Source organism: Nomascus leucogenys, chromosome 5 (assembly GCF_006542625.1).
Source record: "Nomascus leucogenys isolate Asia chromosome 5, Asia_NLE_v1, whole genome shotgun sequence".
In the NCBI taxonomy this organism is placed as follows: Eukaryota; Metazoa; Chordata; class Mammalia; order Primates; family Hylobatidae; genus Nomascus; species Nomascus leucogenys.
The window spans coordinates 76,522,551-76,541,838 of NC_044385.1; the positions used below are offsets into that span (position 1 = coordinate 76,522,551).

Here is a 19,288-nt window from a genome sequence, read left to right on the forward strand (position 1 = left end):
AATAGATGAAATCGCAGTAGAATATATTATCCCATGTAGTGGGTTGCTAGTCCCTACCTCTTCCATATCCATTTTTTTCCTTTTCTTTCATAGGAGCAGAATTTTTAAATGATATTGTGGTCACTCAGCTAACTATTACATTACCTACCCTTCCCTTGTTCTTGACCAAGGTGTGGCCAGTTGGATGTGCTCAGAAGTGACAATGCCACTCCTGGTTGTGCCTTTAAAAGGAGAGATATGTCTTCCTTGCCCTCTTTTCTCTACTCTGCTGCTTGGAATGCAGAGTAGTAATGGTGATCAGTCTTAAACCATGCGATGAGAGCAATGTCCTAGGGATGGTAGAGCAACAATATAATTGGAGCATAGGTCTCTAAAACTGAGGGACCTTAACACTGAGAGGCTACCTTAAAATAAGCCATTGCTAATTTGGATTTATGTTACAGTAGTTGAATCATATATGTAATAAGACTAACATAAACAATGACTTATTTCTTTGTAGTATTCATATGCATTTCCAGGATAATACTGATGTCTGAATTCTTTGCCTGTTTCAGTCCCATATTAAAGACTTCCAGAGAGTGTATCCCTGTGACCTTAAATTCCTTTGCCTGAAACCTAACTCAGAGTCACATTTAGGTACAGTTATACCAACTGGGAAGGATGAGGCAGGGTTAACCTTGGTCAAGATTATCCCTGTTCACTTTTCTTGGTCATGCATTCTTGGTCATCACATGCAACATGTATTTTCTTCATCTATTTCATTTTTTAGGAAGCTGTTGAGGAGTTAGTTTGTCAGTTAGCATTGCATTAGCTGTGAATAACAGAAAACTTGACTAGATGGTGGCTTAAACAAGTTAGGGTTTTAAGTTTTTTTGTGTGTGGAACAAGAAGGCTGACCGTGTTAGGCAGTTCAGAGCTTTATAATGCACTCAGTGTCCCCTTAGGCTGCCTCTGTTTTTCTACCTAGCAACCTTAGCACGTAGTTTTTGTTTTCATGTTTGTCATCTCATGGTTCTTCTTTAGGCATCACATCTGTATTCCAGGAATGAAAAGGGGAAAATGTAAGGAAAAAAGTGCAAGCCTACTGAGTTGGTCTTCTCATTTTCATAAAAATTTTATAGTGACATATACGTACAGAAAAGTTCACAAATCACAAGTATGTAGCTGGATTAATTTTTACAAAATGAACATACCAATATAACTGGCACCCAGGAGACACACTAGAACATTTCCAGCACTTCAGAATCCTTATTCCCTCAGAAATACCTCTTATACACCCCAAAGAATGGCATAGGTTAATTTTGCCTGATTTTGAACTTGATGGAGTCATATAGCAGATACTCTTTTGTGTCTGACTTCTTTTGTTTAACATAATGTTTGTGAGAATCACTCATATTATTTCATAGAATTGTAGAACATTTATTCTCACTGCTATATTCTAATGTATAAATATAAATTTTAAAAAAATCCATTCCAGTATTGTTGGGCATTCAGGTAGCTTGCGGGTTTTGGTTATTATAAATTATGCTACAATGACTATTCTAGTACACATCTTTTGGTGAACATATGTTCACATTTCTGTGGATATATACCTATGTGAAGAATCCCTGGCTTGTAGATTGTGTTTATATTTAGCTATGCTCCTGCAAAACAATTTCCCAGCGTATTTTTTATCAATGTATCATTCCACTAGTAGTGTACAAAATTTCAGTTGTTCCATATCCTTCAACACTTGGTATTATCCATCTCTTCAAATTTGGCCATTCTGATGAGTATGTGATAGTATCATATAATGTTTTTAATTTTTATTTCCCTAATAACTAATGAATCACCTAAAGTTGAGGTACTTTTCATTTCATATGTTTATTGGTTATTTGGATATCCTCTTTTGTGAAGTGCTTTCTGTAAATTTTTTGTACAGTTCTCATTGTATTGACTGTCTTTTTGATTGTTTTATAAAGCTCTCTATATCTTCTGAATGTGAGTCTTGCATTAGCTTACTAGGGGTGCCTTAATGAAACACCACAGACTAGATGGCTTAACCAACAGAAATGTATTTTCTCACAGTTCTGGAGTCTAGAAGTCCAAGATCAAGGTGTCAGAAGGGCTGGTTTCTCCTGAGGCCTCACTCCTTGGCTTGCAGACTAGAAAATATAGTATTTTTAGATGGACCTATTGTTGCTTTGCACAAAACTGAGATTTTTTAAAAAGAGGAGAATGGACAGGCAACTAGCAAGGTCTGGCTCAGTCCCTAATTTTTCTAAAACTAGTGGGGATGAAGGAAGAAGAGAGGAAGTGGTACCTTCTTTTCTTATCAAATGAGCAGTGTTCCAGGGCTTTTGCTGTTACAGCTGGAACCACACTGGCACAGCTCAGGGGAATCAATGGTTCTTGTTATTCCCTGGCCTTCTGAGATTGGGCTAAGCAGGAATAAAGGTCACAGCAGCTCTTCTAGTAAGCCTATGGGATGGCCATGATGGTTCCCATGGAAAGTGGATAGGCCAGAGAAGATTCTCCTCACCCCCAATCTCATTTATGGTTTGATGGAGCTGAGAGTCCCAGAAAAGTATTCCATAACATTTCAGCCCAATGCATCCCCTGGTAAGAGAAAATTCTCATATTAGTTTTGGAACAAAAGATTGTAAAAATATTTCAGGAAATGAGCCCTAGTTCACATTGTCACATGTAACTACATAAAGGGCATTGAATTATCTTACTTATATTTTTAATAAGATGATTTTTAGTATTGCTCATCAACTCTTCCCCTTCCCCTCAAACAGGCTTGAGACTGTTTACTAGTATATAGGGTAATCTGTGCCTTGAAAGAAAGAATATGTGATATCTGTTTTCTACTACACTGATTTAAATCTGTTTTCTCCAAACTGTGACCCAATCTAGCACAATGTAAGGAGCCTATATTGGCATACTAAGACCACTGCCCTCCCATTTTTATTGAAAAAGGCCAAGAATGAAAAAGCAAGCTGTCTTAGTCTGAGAGACAGACATCAGGGTGGGATTAAATGTGCAAGGATTTTGTTAGGGGAAATACGTGTCTGGGAGAAAATAGGCAGGGAGCAGAGAGAGCTGTTAGACTATGAAGCAAGTCTATCTCACAAGTGAAGGAGAGAAGGAAGGAAGGTTAGGTGGAAGTGTCCTAGACCATTGTGCAGCCTAAGGAAGCTTCAGCAAGGTTGTTATGGAGTCTGTGAACCAAAGTTTGCTGTCAGAGGAGTCCCTTCTGTCCCAGGAACAGGCTTGCCCACCACACCCAGTCATTGGCTGGGAGCAGCCTGTGGCTGGGAGCAGCCAGTGTGGATGTGGTACAAATGTGATGGCGGATCTCAGAGTGCAGCAGCTGAAGACCTTGGTCAATTACCTTCCCTGTAGCTGGATATTTGCAAGTCACATTCTAATGACAGCTTAGTTAGCTTTTGCTGGAAATTAAAGAGGCCGGGCACGGTGCCTCACGCCTGTAATCCCAGAACTTTGGGAGGCTGAGGTAGGCAGATTACCTGACGTCAGGAGTTTGAGACCAGCCTGGCCAACATGGTGAAACCCCATCTCTACTAAAAATACAAAAATTAGCCGGGCATGGTGGCACACACCTGTAATCCCAGCTACTTGGGAGGCTGAGGCAGGAAAATTGTTTGAGCCCGGGAGACAGAGGTTGCAGTGAGCCGAGATCATGCCACTGTACCCCAGCCTGGCCAACAGGACAAGACTCTGTCTCAAAAAAAAAAAGAAAAAAAAGAAAAAAAAAAGAAAAAGAAATTAAAGAGAGCATTGGGATGCCTCTCACTTTCGTGAAATGTAAGAATCCCACTTGGCTGACACCAGTTGACATGAATGACTTTAGAGAGGGAGTGAAATATGGTGAGTCAGAAGAGAAGGGTTAAAGAAGGGATATTGGATGAACCCAAAGTCCATAATATTAAAACTGAATGCACTATGAATTATTTTCATTTTAAATTCTATTGTCTCTTCTTGAGTAGGTGCTATGAATAGTTTTCTTAAAAGTTTAAACAAAAACTTTTCAAACAGGTTGATTTTCAGGTCTGAAAACATCTGAATCAAACATTTGGTGTGTAGTGACATAGCAAAACAAATTCAGATCAGGATCCCTGACCTATGACTTATTGACAGATTCACAGATCAGTGTGCTCATGTTTTGAAAACAAGCAATCTAGGCATGTAAGGCAAGATATCAGATATCTGAGAATCAACTTTTTGGTGCTAGTTTTATTTTTATATTGCACACCATCAAGTCCTAGAAAGGGCAAACACAAGAAGGCACCAAAGCTAAGTTCTGAATTTGGCCCGGGGACAAACATCCATGTAACAGCCACAGCAGTGGGGCCTGCAAACCTGATTTATTCCTCTGTCATCTCTCTAAATCACAGTTTATGCTGATAAGGTGACCTAACTTGTTTAAAAGTGAAATGGAGAAGGTTGATGAAAATTTAGTGCACCCCAGGTTTGTGGGTTGGACGCCTCCATTAGCAGCAGGACCACAGGCAAAAGGAGTGGGAGGAATACAGCCAGAAACAGGTTCTCACTCTGAACAAGATTAAGAGATGGAAGAGCTCATGAGATCATCTCACTGAACTCCCCACTTTACTGCCTGAAAGGCTTGGGAGAGGAGGGGCATGTCTGAATAATCTATTTTCTGATTTTTCTCTCTCTTCACTAGAAGTGATTTAGCTGATGACTTTCCTGCCATTTCTCTTGGGGAGATAGTCCTTAACACACACACGAAAGTCATCAGTATCAGGAAGTTTCATCAGATGATTATTATTTTTTTCAGAGGATTTTATGACATTAGTCTTCTTCCAACCACCGTGAAATCCTTTTTCTTCCCAGTTTCCTCTCCCGTGATACCTATGAGTTATTATTCGTCATGTTAGTTTTCCAATCACTCAGCTAGGGCTCTTCTTTCTTTTCTGATTCATGGGCAGGTCGATTCTTTGAAAGGATTTGCCACACATATGATTCATCAATGGCTTTTGGTCTTCTGTTATTCATTTAGTTCTTGAGGGGTCCTACAGCCTGTGACCAAATGACACACTTGATGGCTTCCTGAAGGAGCTTTCTCAAAAGCAATAGCATTTCCTTGCATATTTGAATCTGCTCTTGCAGCAATTTGAAGCTGCGAGCCCAGCTCTGTGAAGCAGAAGGTTAGACATTACCACAGACTCCAAGGCTTGGAAACATTGCAGGACATTTTGTAAACAGAAGTGCAGCCTTAGGAACACATCTTCAGCATACGGGGGAAGTTCCAGCACATTTCACAAGAGGGAAAAGTACTGCAAGGAAAGGATAATTTCAGTCTTCTGTGTTGATTACCCTTCTCCTTGCCCTCTGTACAAGGGGGTTAGCAAGGGCAGCTGGTTGCAAGGCTGCAGCTGTTCTTAATTGTTGATTTTAGCTTTGCAGTGGTCCCTTGTGGGAAAAGATGCCACATCTGTACCATGGAATGGACTTACAGGTGTTTGAGAAATGTTTTCTTTCCTACAAGTTACATGACACTCTGTAACAGACAAGCTATTAAGACATACCAGGCTGATGTCCAGAGACATGGGCTTAAATGGCTCCCTTCCTCCCCCTTTCTCCATTCTTCTCATACATAGACCTGTGAAAAAGATCTGCTTTCTGCTTAAGCCAGGGAAGGGTGCATTCCCGTCATTCTCTCTTTCTGTTCCCTGCAAATGGCCTGGATACATCAACAGCAAAAGAGAACATCAGGTTCAACTACTTTACAAACCTGCTCAAAGTAGGCTCAGGTTAAAATGAGTCCCAAGTTGAAAGCAATGTTAAAAAAATACAAAAACGAGCATATGAGAAATATTAGCTTTTTCTTTTAAAAAATAAAAAGGCTACTTGATTAAAAATAAAATCTGTTTTTTTGTTTGTTTGTTTTGTTTTGTTTTCTATGAGTGAAATGCTACAACTTGGGTTCTAGATTAGGGCAGGGCATGCATTCATGTTTGTTTTGTTGGTGTAACAATGGGTTTCGTTAAGTGGTTGTGGGTGTCTCATACGCAATAGGACACACTGAATGCATTGATATGAATGGATTAATACTAGCACAGTACTCGCTCCTCCTACCTCCCCACCCCCTTTAGGTTTGAGGCAACTAAAGCTGCTTCTTCCCTGGACTCCACATCTATTCTGGCTCACCTGTGATTATCCCCCATGCCTACCCTGACAACCCACTCTCAACTAAGCTTAGGATCAGCACCTGGACTCTCCTGGCCATGTGCCTACTGTGGTGTACACACACCTGTGTCTCATGAGGGTGGGATGAGAAAGAAGACAGACGTTGCATATACTGGCTGAAGTGTTCACATGCATGTAATCAGTGTTCCTCGACCTCGGTAAGAAACCACAGGGCTGCCCAGTCCTGGTCCTTGGCGTGTGTTCTTGCCTGGATCTTACAAATATTAGGAACAGGCCCACACTAGCATGCTATCTCTTTTGGTGTGCTACTTTCAAGAAAGGAAACAACATGAATTTTCATGAAAAATACAGGTAAATTTCTCACTCATTCTAAATCCTGAAGGCAGGTGCACAGAAAATTAGTCTCAATGGAAACAGAAAGTGAAGTTGACCACTTTTATTTCCCCCTTTCAAGTAAATTACCTCCGTCAGCAGAGAATGTATTTATTCCAGAATTAATCTAAGCGTTTGAAAGTTATTGACGTTTTAGAAAAGTATATCCAAAGGATTGACAGTGGCAAGTTGAACAGTATTTTAAAAACCCACAAAATATGCCAAGGTCTGAAGGCCATTCAAGTTTGGGGTTATGGTAATAAGCATAACCGTAACTCTGAATTCTATGAGTTGAATCAAATACTTGGACTATACAATCAAGTAAAAAGCTTGACAGATTTTTTTATAGTGCACAGCTTAGTAAGAGCTCAGTAAATATTTACTATACTTAAAAAATCCACCCAATGTCTGGACAGGTTTGGTCACAGTAGTTCATCCTGTAGCCCAAGATAGGGTAGCCCAAGTCATCCAAAATCTCGTGGTGCTTCAGTGGCACTGAAAGCCAACCATAGCTTCCAAACCTGAAGTAGATACTTGAATGTGATAAAGTGGAACGAATTTTCCCATTTCATGTGTAAGTAGATGCAAGAGCGCACTCACCTCAATGTGGTTTGATTCCTATCCCGCAAAAGCACACTTCAGTCTCAGTATTCATGATGGTTTCAGTTCACTTGTTGGTCATTGTCCCTTTGCTCTTTGGTTCTCTGGTCTCAGCGTAAGAATGCACACTGATTTCCGTTAGATTCTATTTGGGCAGAGGGGCGGGGATGGATTATGTTTCTGTGATTGTGTATGAGTTTGGGAGTGGATGAATAGAGGAGGAGTTATGTAGTCAGAAGATGGGTACACTCTGATGAGGGTCTCCAGTGGCGGCCCAAAGTGATGCATGAAGTAGTAGAAGCCGATATTTGCTCTCTCTAGCCTTCTGCTTTCTAGCTTTAAAGCATCGTGGGTTTTTTTCCCCTCTCAGGACTCCATCCCTACTGTGAAAACCCTAATTTATATTTTTTTCTGCTCTGTTCCTATGTGGAATTAATTCTCAGTGTTTTTCAAATTGTGAATCTTGACCCATTAGTAGTTGTTAAATTAATGGGTCAAGTCAGTAGTAAAAAATGAAGTCATGAAATATATTAGGAAGTGTCAGAGCACATCTTAGGCAGTAGGGAAAGCATTGCTTCTGCAAAAACTTTTGTTTCAGTTGTACGTGTATGAGAGAGTACTGAACAGTACTGTAAAGGTTGTGATGAGAACAATTTGAAAAGCACTGACCTCAAGCAAGTTGTTTGAGGTGGATTTGTAGGTACACAACAGGCATCAGGAGGAAGGTTTAGGGGCAGGAGACCTCTTCTGTGTACCTCCCACTCCTCGTGTCGGCAACCATCTTCCCATTTGGCCTATATTAAGGTCATACCTATTGTTGTTGGTCCTTTATCCTTGCTTTGTGGAGGACCATCATGAAATCAAAATATTCTTCAGTGAATACTTGGCAGCTTGGAAGGTGCTTTTATTCACATTATCCCACTTGACTATGGATTCTACACACCAGATGCTAGGTTCATCCCAGAAGAGAGGCCGGGTCCAGCTCCTTGCCCCTAAGACCACCTCTAGCATGATCTTATCTAGCTTGTTTTTATGATGCAATGTTAATGCGGCCACTACCCTTAAGGGGACACATGTATCTGAAGGTATTTTCCATGCATGATTAACGTTTAAAGTTATGTTGCTATTCCTTGGCCTAAGTAAGGTGTGATTGACCTTATGGCATCTGTAGTAGCCAAGGGTTGACATTAGAGAGGATGAAATAAGCAAGTGGTAATGGCTCTCAGGAATTATGGTAGCAAGGAGAAGAGGATGGTTCTTCACTGCTAAGCAGCTTGACTAGGGGAGAGACAGCCAGCATCTTACTGCTTCCTGGCACATGGAGTGTTCCACTGAGAATCACAGGCAGACTCAGGTAACCAGCCACTTTTCAAATGGGCTGTCTTCTATAGTGCTGTTCCACCACCATTCTGTGGGCCCAACTTTTGCCATTCTGGGGGGTCTGCCATTGCTAGCTTAATTCCATTCACTTCAATTCAATTGCTGTTATGAAAGGCCTACTAGTGCTATTCCCCTGAGAATCTATAGAGACAGAGTAGAACTCTTGGATGAAAAGGTGAGGGCTTAGGACATCTGGTTAGTGGAACTTACTTATTTTTGGGCCTCTTTCATCAAGTAACACCAGCTGATGCCTAGGAGTGTGGGAGTCATATTGGCTTTGTTGTCCTCCATTAGAAACTCTTCGTGTTTAAAAAAAAAAAAAAAAAGCAGCCTTGGAGAAATCTTCCACCCAGAAGGAGTTAAGCTGTGTGTCTGCACAGCGCAGCTTTGTTCTGGCAAGGTCCCATCAGTTTAGGTCATTTGTGATGACTTCACTCTCCTGGTGACATCAGCCTCTAATCTCCTGAAGGTGAATTCATGTGCGATTGCTTCAAAATACTCACTCCCTGAGTTCCAAGCCATTCCTGTTGATATATGGACAGAGCTTGTCTTTCCCAGGCCACAGTCTGGTTTGTGCACTGCATTTGTGCTTACCGTATCATATTACCATGTGGACGTTATGTCACTAACTGGCACAACTGGCTCAAAATGAAATATGCTTGCTGCAAGCAAAAACCCAAAAGCTAACATCAACTCTCCCCAGCCCCTACCCCAGGTACAAAATAAAAGGGCTAGAGGGATGGCTGGACTAGATTTTGGTTTAATATGTTTCTAACTGTTCTCTCCCTCCTCTCCCTTTCTGTGGCCTGAATGTTGATAGTAACTTTATCATCCTTTTCAGTCCTTTATACCCACTAACTCTTGAAAATGTTTGGTCACTGATGGCACAAATTAAATCTAAGACTTTGGAATAATTTAGTTTAGCCTCTTCCTAAATTATCAAGTCTGTGAACTCAAGTAACCTTTTTACCTTCTAAGACCACTTTCTTTGTCTTTCAAATGTCATAAAAGAATATAGAATAGAAATGAACGCAGCCTGGGCTTATTGGGTAGGTGCCAGGAATTAGCTTTGACAAAGATGGCGTTACCGTGCACTTGGCCCAAACTGACAGGTGTGCAGATGCCTCTAGAAATTGTGGGAGATGAACTGGAAGTATCCCCAGAGTTTGTCCAGCCTTAGGGCGGTGTAAGTACATTTTAGGCCCTTCTGTTATCCACAGGCTGTGTTGACACCCGCTTATGTCACCAGGGATTCAGAATGCCACAGCACCTCCCTGACCACCATCGTCCTCCTGCTGCCCCCACTCTGGGGCAGAAGAGGGTAGTCTGTCTGCAGAGAAGCAGAGCCTCCACACCACTTCCAGGATCCCAAGTACCCATTTATTTTGATTAATAGCTCTTGGCAGTAGACAGTAGCTTCTGGAGTACAGAACTGGCCGGGTACACACTGAGGTTTAAAATCACATCAAGAAAATATCATACTAATACAGGATTGTTAAGGGGAGAAACTGGTGTTCAAACAATAAAATACTACTCTCACTGTTTATCTTTGTTTCATTTTGAAGGAAATAAAGAAATGAAACCTTGCAAGTGTAGCAGCCCGGTTATCAAATAGTCATAGCCACAGACACTCAGTTTTGGGGTCAGCCCACAGACTATGGGGGTACTTTTCTCTGCCTCTGCACAAAATAAATGTTGAGGCTCTCAATTTTTTGAGGAGGGAAATAAAATCCTTGGATGCTTGCAAATATATTTTTAAATGCAGGGAAAGCTGAGCTTTCTGAGTTTCAGCTCTGTTTCAGCTGGGGTGCGGGTGGGGGATTGGCCACATCACAGTGGAAACTGGTGGAATCTTAGTCCAGGAGGCTGGCGCTGTTACCATTCACATCAGCTCATGATATACAAAGGTACCAGATTTTTTTTAAAGACCCAGTATAAAGTAAACCAACTTTCTTTCTCCTGCTATATATCCAAGGAGGTGGAAGTATTAAAGAACCCTTTTACACCTTCTCAATGCCATTCTCTTTCTTGGTTCATGCAGGAAAAACAAAAAACAAAAAAAACCCAGAAGACAGAATAGAGAAAAAAAACCCCAAATATCTAATTAAAATACAAAATTAATAAAACATTCTCATGTGCTCAAATCCTACATCTTCTCTTCTAACAGCATGGCTGTTATATATGCACCTGCTTACTCTCTTTCCCCAGTAAAGAAACAGCATCTCCTTACTCCAGAGGAAATGGAATTTCCCACTTCCCCACTTCTTGCTCCCTGCAAGCTACTTGAGAACCACAAAGGCTGAGCCTTCTTGTTTGACTGGGAAGACTGGAAGAGATCTACCTTTCTAGCAGAGAAATGCCTCCTGTGGACATTGGGCCATAGCCACACATGGGATAGAAGACGTGAGGGGTGTCTGACTTTTGGAAAGAGCTGAGCACTGGATGAGCTTTATATTTTTCCCATGTGCCTTACTGGGGTTGTCCCTGGAGAGGGAGTGCTTCTTTTCATTTCTAGAGGTGGAGTGCGATTTGCTTTTGCAGTTGGAGAGGCAGGGAAAAGCTGCCAGTGTCTGTAGCAAGCTAGGTAATTTGCGCATAACATCATTCCTTTGATGACGGCATCAATCGCTTTGCTTGACTGATTCTGCAAACTAGTGGGTTCTTTGATGAGTGTGCCTTGCCCTCAGTTTGCTGAGCACTCTTCCTCGGGGTGGGATCTCTAAGCCATAAACAAGGAGTACTTCCCCTCCAGTTTAAGATCACAGGTTGACTTCATCGTATCCACTGTCTCACCAACTTTCTCCATTCACCAGTCCAGCCCAAGGGCAGCACAGCCTTGAAGGCACCAAATAGGGAAAGCATGCCACTCCGTACCTCCTTCCTGGCATCTTCTGCTTAGATTAGGCTCATGCCAAGGTCAGAGCCAGCTGCGCCATCACACCTGATGCAGCCTTGGGCCGTGCTGGAAGTGTAGGGGAGAAGACTGCCCCCAAATGCTGATCTGCATGTGTGCATCCACCAAAGGATGTGATGGGAACACTCTTATCAGCAGACCTTTCATCCCAGCCCTGCCACCAGTGCTGTGTGACCCTGAGCTAGGAGCCTACTCCACACAAGGTGTTTCTCATTTGTCCTGAGACCCTAGCTCTGAAGGGAAAGAGTTCCTGTTGGGGCCATCAGCTCCCATAGCCACTGGGATAAACACTGATGTAGTTGTTGCTCAACTAATGAATGAAGGAACCAATATGGCCAAAAAATTTTTTGAAACGTGTGCCCTCCCTAGAAGGTTAGCCGGGGCCCCTGTTTTGCATGCACAGGCCTGCCCTGCCCTGCCACCCTACCAAGTTTCTTTGAGTTTGTAATTTGGTCTGAGACTAGAGATGTCATCTGATATGATATTCCCACCCAGGGAAAGTCACCTTGGGAGGAACTCTTGTTATCCCTGGAGCTCAGGCTCCTTGAGTGCTGGGATGCTCATGTCTCAACAAGGCACCGTCACTCTTGTGTCCCTGTGCCTAGAGCAGGGCCTGGCAGGCAGGCACTCAGGAACAACTCGATGAATTGAGTTGTTAAAGTCAGCTAAAAACTTTCTGTACAGGTGCAAAACTTGCTGTTCAAAATAAATCCTAAAGATGAAAACAGAAAGCTATAGATAAAATCCTAAGTTCCAGTGATCTCAGGGAGGCAAAACCTGTCATTCTTTGAAAGAACCTATTTGGATATATATATATTAATATATGTATATGTATAAGTACACCTACATCTCTTCCATCTGACATGTTTTAATAGTGTGCTTATGGAGTGGGTTTCCAAAAAGAGCTAAGTCTTAAAGAGAGAACCTACAGTTTTCTCCCAAATGTGGGCATCTCACTATAGCATCATGGGGTTTGCTGTTTAACCTCTCTGTCAAGCAGTTCAAGGAGTTACCTTCTATGGAGGTGGCTTCTTAGATATTTTTTTCCTATAATATCCTCCTCCAGCTGCTTCTTGACAAAGAAGCACTTGTTTATTCACTCTACACAATTTTTTTGCAAGTCTTTTCATTTTTGTTAATCAAAAAGTTTCGTTTTCTATTTAGCTTTCTAACTCTGTGCTTGTGCCTTCAACACTTTCACAACGATTTTCTGTTCCTTGATAAGGAAAGCATGCTTGATCCTGTCATGAACACATTTAGCATACATGGAACCACCACAGGCCCTGCTGACATGTTTCTTTGTTTTGGACAATCTCATAGGAATTTGAGGTCTTACAGCATGAACCCCTCAAAGTCTGCCTGGGCACACACCACATGTAGATTTTGGTGCTTTCCCAACCTTCTTGGTATAAAGGTAAATGATTCTATTACCAGGGGTTCTGGACAGCTTAGTTTTGTTAGAGGTTGTATTGCAGGAAAGCCCATGTCGGTGTGTCAAACGCTGGACCATTCTGAGTGCCTGCAGACAATGTCCCCGGAAGAGGAAGAAGAAAACCTTTGCGAGGTCCTCCACATAATTTTTAATATTAAGATTGCTTGTTTGTTTGTTTATTCTCTCTTTCTAGTCCCCCTCCCTGGACCCTCACCACTCTGCCCAGCAGTAGGCACTAGGGACACTCCATGAGGGCAGTGATTATGCCTTATTCCCCATTGAAACCTCAGCACCTTGTCCAATGCCTGGAACACAGAAAGATGCTTAATGTTGGTGTGCTTAATGAATGAATTGCTAGGAACAAATGATGACTTGTGAAAACACAGGGGTGCCTGTCCTGGCTTGGTTTATTACCCTGGATGCTGACAACCATCAGCACGTGTGAAAAAACAATTTAAAGTCAATTCTCTGGTGAATCAAGTTTTGGCAATGGGTGATTGGTGTTTGGCCAATAGCCTCTCCTCGAAGGCATTATTCACACATAAGGCATAGAAGCCTGGCCGAGAGGTCTTCTTTTTTATTTTTATTTTTTAACTTAGTATTGTAAAAAAATTTTTATTGTGGTAAAATACACATAAGATTTACAATCTTAACCCTTTTTAAGTGTACAGTTCAGTGGCATTAAGTATACTCACAGTGTTGTACAACCATCAGTCTCCAGAACTCATCTTCCCAAACAGAAACTCTGTACCCATGAAACACTAACTCCCCTCCTCCCTCCCCCAAACCCCTAGCAATGGCCATTTGACTTTCTGTCTCTATGAATTTGACTGCTCTAAGTACCTCTTATAAGTGGAGTCACATGCTATTTGTCTTTTTGTGACTGTATTATTTCACTTAGCATAATGTCCTTAAGGTTCCTCCATGTTGCAGCATGAGTCAGAACTCCCTTCCTTCTTAAGGCCAGATACTATTCCATTATCGGCATACCATACTTTGCTTATTTATTCATACATCCATGGACACTTGGGTTGCTTCCACTTTTTGGTCATTGTGAATAATGGTGCTATGAAAATGTATGTACAGATATCTGCATTCAATTCTTTTGAGTATATACCTAGAAGTGGAATTGCTGGATCATATGGTAGTTCTATCTTTAATTCTTTGAGGAACCTACATACTTTTTTCCAAAGCGACTATACGGTTTCACATTGCTACCAATAGTGCAAAGAGTTCCGATTTCTCCACATCCTCATCCGCACTTTATTTTCTGGGTTTTTTTTTTTTTTTTTTTTGGAAATAGCCCTCATAATGGGTGTGAGATAGTATCTCATTATGATTTTGATTTGTATTTTCCTAATGATTAGTGATGTTGAATATCCTTTCATATGTCAATTGGCCATTTGTATATCTTCAGATAAATGTCTATATAAGTCCTTTGCCCATTTTTAAATTGATTTCATTGTGTTTTAGGAATTTATATATTAGGTTGGTGCAAAAGTAATTGTGGTTTTTACCATTACTTTTATTGGCAAAAACTGCAATTACTTTTGTACCAATTTAATACTTTGAGTATTTATTCCTCATCAGATTCTGTGTTGCATCTATACATCAACTTAGAAAAAATGACGTCTTAAAAATATTGAATCCTCCAATTCATGAGCAAGGTATATTTGTTCATTTATTAAGACCATCTTAAATTTTTTAGCAATGTTTTATTATTTTTGGTGTATAGGTTATATTTTTGTCAGATTTATTCCTAGAATTCTGTATTCTTTGATGTCATTGTAAATTGTATTGTTTTTTGAATGTCATGTTTGGATTTTTCATTGCTTATATACAAAATACAATTAATTTTGTATACTAGTATTGCAATGCTGTAATCTTGCTATATTAGTTAGCACACTTACTAGTTCTAGTAGCTTCTTTGTACATTCCGGCAGATTTTCCACACAGATGATCTTGTCATTTTCTTGCTTTTAATTCTCTATTTCCAATCTTTATGCCTTTAGTTTGTACTTCATTACATATTGTGCTGGTGGGAATCTTCAGTATAATGCTGAACAAAAGTGATGAGAATAGATATCCTTGTTTTGTTCCTGATCTTAGGGGAAAGGAATTCAGTCTGTCACGATTAAGTGGGATGTTGGCTGTAGATTTTTTGTAGATGTCCTTCGTTTATTTGGGGAACTTTTCTTCTATTTCTATTTTGCTAAGGGTTTTTATCAGAATGAAGGTTGCATGTTGCCAAATGCTTTTTATACATGTATTGAAATGGTATATAGTTTTTCTTTTTTAGTTTGTTAATATGGTGAATTACAGTGATTGATTTTGGAATGTTAAATTGGCTTTGCATTCCTGGGACAAACCTCACTTGGTCATGATGTATTATCCTTTTTATATATTGTTGAATCTGATTTTCTAAAATTGCACTGAGAATTTTTACATCTGTTTTATGAAGAATATTAGGTTGTAGTTTTCTTTTCTTGAAATTTTTTTTTTTTTGAGACGGAGTCTCCCTCTCGCCCAGGCTGGAATGCAGTGGCGCTATCTTGGCTCACTGCAAGCTCCGCCTGCAAGTTCACGCCATTCTCCTGCCTCAGCCTCCCGAGTAGCTGGGACTACAGGCGCCCGCCACCATGCGTGGCTAATTTTTTTTGTATTTTTAGTAGAGACGGGGTTTCACTGTGTTAGCCAGGATGGTCTCGATCTCCTGACCTCGTGATCTGCCCACCTCGGCCTCCCAAAGTGCTGGGATTACAGGCGTGAGACACTGCGCCCAGCCTTTTGAAATATTTTTGGTTAGTTTTGTTATCAGTGCAATGCTGGCCTTGCAGAATGAATTGGGAAGTCTCCCCTCTTCTTTAATTTTCTGGAAGAGTCTATGTACAAATGGCATTATTTCTTCCTTAAGTGTTTAGTTGAATTTACCTGCCATTAATCCCTTCCAGTGCAGTTTTGTCTCTAAGAGTCTGATTTAGGTCTTTAAAAATAACTCCTCCGTCTCTGTTAAACTTTTTGAATACATGGAATACAGTTTTAATATCTTTTTAAATTCCTTTGCCTGTTAATTTTAACATCTGTGTCAGTTTTGGGTTGTTTTTGACTGATTTTTCTCCTCAATGTTTTCTCATTTCTTTGCATGCCCAATAACTTTGTTTGAATGGCAGACATTGTGATGGTTATTTTTTTTTATTCCTATACATGTTTGGGCTTTGTTCTGAGATGCAGTTAAGTTACTTAGAAACTGATCCATTTATGGCTTACCTTTCGTATTTGGAAAGCAAGACTAGAACATCATTTAGCTTAGGGCTAATAACTTTCTACTACTGAGGCAACATCTTTCTGAATATTCTACTCAATTATATGTAAAATTATAAGGTTCTCCAATCTACTTACTGGCAACAGTCACTTTTTCTGACCTCATGTGAGCTCCAGTTGCTGTCCTTTGTAATTCTTTTAGATGGTTCTTCCCCTGGTCTCTGCTAGCTTCCTCAGCTGTGTGCACTGATTAGTATTCTGTTGAATATTCAGAGGGACCATCTACAGATGTCCGATTCTCTTTCCCTGCAGCTTTTTGTCCCCCCTCTGTCCTGCCAACTTTAGCCATGTTGGTCTTTCCAAACCCTTGCTTCATTTCTTCATTGTAGGGAATCATTGAGCTGCACTGGAGTTTCTCATTCCTATGATATGGCCTGGAAACTTTCATGTCAGTAAGTTAGGGCTTTGGTAGGGTTCTTCTCATTCGTTTTCTATCTTATGTCTTCTGTTGGGTTCTGTCATGATGATTATTCACTATTGTGTTCACTTTCTTGTTTCATCAAACGTATTTTTAATATTTTATCCAGTTTTTCTAGTTTGCTTTTGTAGATGGTTTGGTAGTAATTATCTAGTCTGCAATTATTGGAATAAGAGGCCTGAGACCTTTTAATTTCAACGAAGTTTTTTCCAGAGAAGTGAGCAGCTATTTCAGGTCTGCTGGAGTCCTAAGGTAGAGTCCAATTGGGATTGAGAGCTGACCGTCCGGCCAGTCTGCAAGTTCTTGCAGAAGAACCTACTGCTGAGGACTGAGGAGTGTGGGAGTGAGAGGGTGCTTGTTCCGAGGGGAGCAGGAGCCGGAAGTGACAGCCTTGCTAGAGAACTGAATCATGGTTATCAGAGAGGAGGAGAAAGAGTGAGAATGCTGCCACATACTCATAGTTCTTTCCTGTTCAGATCCCATTCGATTTGTGAAGTGTGACATTGAGAGTCTGTTAAAATGAAATGCACTTTTATAAAAATTCTGCAAAATATGGAGCCATAGGCTCTCTATCAACAGGTGGGAGTGAGAGGCAGTGAAATCTGAGTTATGACTGTTAAGGTGACTGTTTAAGTATACCCAGGATGTGAGGCCTGGGGGAAATCAGGTTACACAGAAGCCAAGTTAACCCGGATCCAGCTCCACCTTGCAGTTTCATTAACAGAAGGGGTCCTTGGTACAAACCCGCTGCCGGTCAGAAACTGGCCTGAGGCCAGAAACTCATTTTACCTTAACCTGAGAATGTCCATCAGATGATGAGGTTCTTGCCTAGGATGGATATTTTTCTAAGTTGGTACTCAGAAATTGACTTAAGGGTCCTTAAAATTTCACAATGAGTCACACATAAGGCCAGGTTTGCTGAAACCGAAAGTGTTGAAACTGCCTGGGGGCAATTTGTCGGTAACCTGTAGGCATTTGAGAAGCTATGAAAAGGATTAATATAATGCATAAAATGAAAGACAAGCAGTGGGGGTGGGGAGTGAGAAAACTATTTCCAGTGAACATAGCCCTAGTTCAGAAGATGAAATCTATATTTCACTCAGCAGAGGGTACAAATCTGTATTACATTAACTCAGCAATTCTAACCAAAACAAAGACAGGATGGCAAATATTTAAACAGTGATTAAACAGTGCCCAGGCAATAGGAAATGTCTGCTCATGCCAACTGTTTGCTTGAACGAAATAAAATAAATAAGGGACACACAAACTGTGTCTTCCTGGTTGTTCTCAGGGACCTTCTCTGGCATAGGGGCAGCTCCCTCAATCATGAACTTGAGTCTCATGGGTCCCATTAGAAATAGCCTAATGAGAAAGAACTCTGAAAACTGTTAATGGCTAACAGGGTACAGGATATGTATTTTTCTTTTAACGTATTTTATGTATGTAAATGGCAAGGTACAATCAGAGCAGATTTCCCCACCAGGAGGTTGAATGCTTAATTCAAAACAAACACCTATTGAATTTGGTAGTAGATCTCTCCCCTCTCTCCCTAATTTGGCTTTTTGCCAGCTGTTAATCTAATTGCAGGGGTGGCAGCCTGAGATTCTGTGGCCCTCTAGGGCAACTCAAAGGACATATTGTCATTACTAATTATTATATAGTGGTGCTGTGATTAAAAGCACCACTGTCCTTTGAAAAGCCTCAAATGAGATGACAGCACAGAAGCACCTGAGTGTGCCCCATAAACTGATATTCTATTCACTGTGCCATTAAAGTTCAACAATGCCATTATGTCTTAAGTGACAATGAAAAGTTCCTATTCCAGCTTTTAGTCAGAATGACCCCAAGTTTGATGAAACCCCACTCAACCTCTTCTCCGGTCATCTTGAAAGTGAAGCTGTTTGGTGTGTTGGTGTGAGGTAACTAACCATGGTGCTACTATGTGCTTTTGTAGGCAGAGCTAGCCTGATGATTTAATTCACATTGGGACACTTACTGTCACATTCATCGCACTGGATTAACTACTGCAAGTGAACAGCCAAAAGAAGAGGTATTGCTATAGGTTGAGTGATATCTTCCCCTCAAAAGATATGTGGAAGTCCTAACCTGCATTTCCTCAGAATGTGACCTTATTTGGCAATAAGGTCGTTGTAGATACAATTAGTTTCGATGAAGTCAGACTGGAGTAGAGTGGGTCCCAAACCAAGATAACTGGTGCCTTTATAGGAAGGGGAAATTTGTACACAGGGAGAATGTCTTGAACATAAAGACAGAGGTGGGGAGATGTAACTCCAATCCAAGGGATGCCAAAGATTGCCAGCCAACCACCAGAAGCCAGGAGAGAGGCCTGGGACAGGTTCTCCCTCACAGCAGAGTGGGTTCATGTCTTAGTCTGTTTGAGCTGCTATAACAAAATACCATAAACTAGATGGCTTATAAACAACAGATATTTATTTTTTGTAGTTCTGGAGGCTGGGAAGTCTGAGATCAAGATACCAGCAGATTCAGTGTCTGGTGAGGGCCCATTTCCTGGTCCACTGATGGTGCCTTCTGACTGTGTCCTCACATAGGGGAAGGGGCAAACTAGCTCTACGGGGTCTCTTTTATAAAGGTTCTAATCCCATGCATGAGGGCTCCTCCCTCATGGCTTCTCAAAAGTCATCGCCTCCTAATA

The 19,288-nt window shown here is 41.0% G+C and overlaps 1 protein-coding gene and 1 pseudogene across 1 annotated transcript in view; one reads left to right on the forward strand and one right to left on the reverse strand.

Annotated features, from left to right (window-relative positions):
- The window catches only part of LOC100598481 (leukemia-associated protein 1), a 434,950-nt gene that overhangs the window by 253,658 nt on the left and 162,004 nt on the right, over positions 1 to 19,288 (forward strand). The window lies entirely within an intron of this gene.
- On the reverse strand, positions 12,600 to 12,953 carry LOC100586634 (annotated as a pseudogene).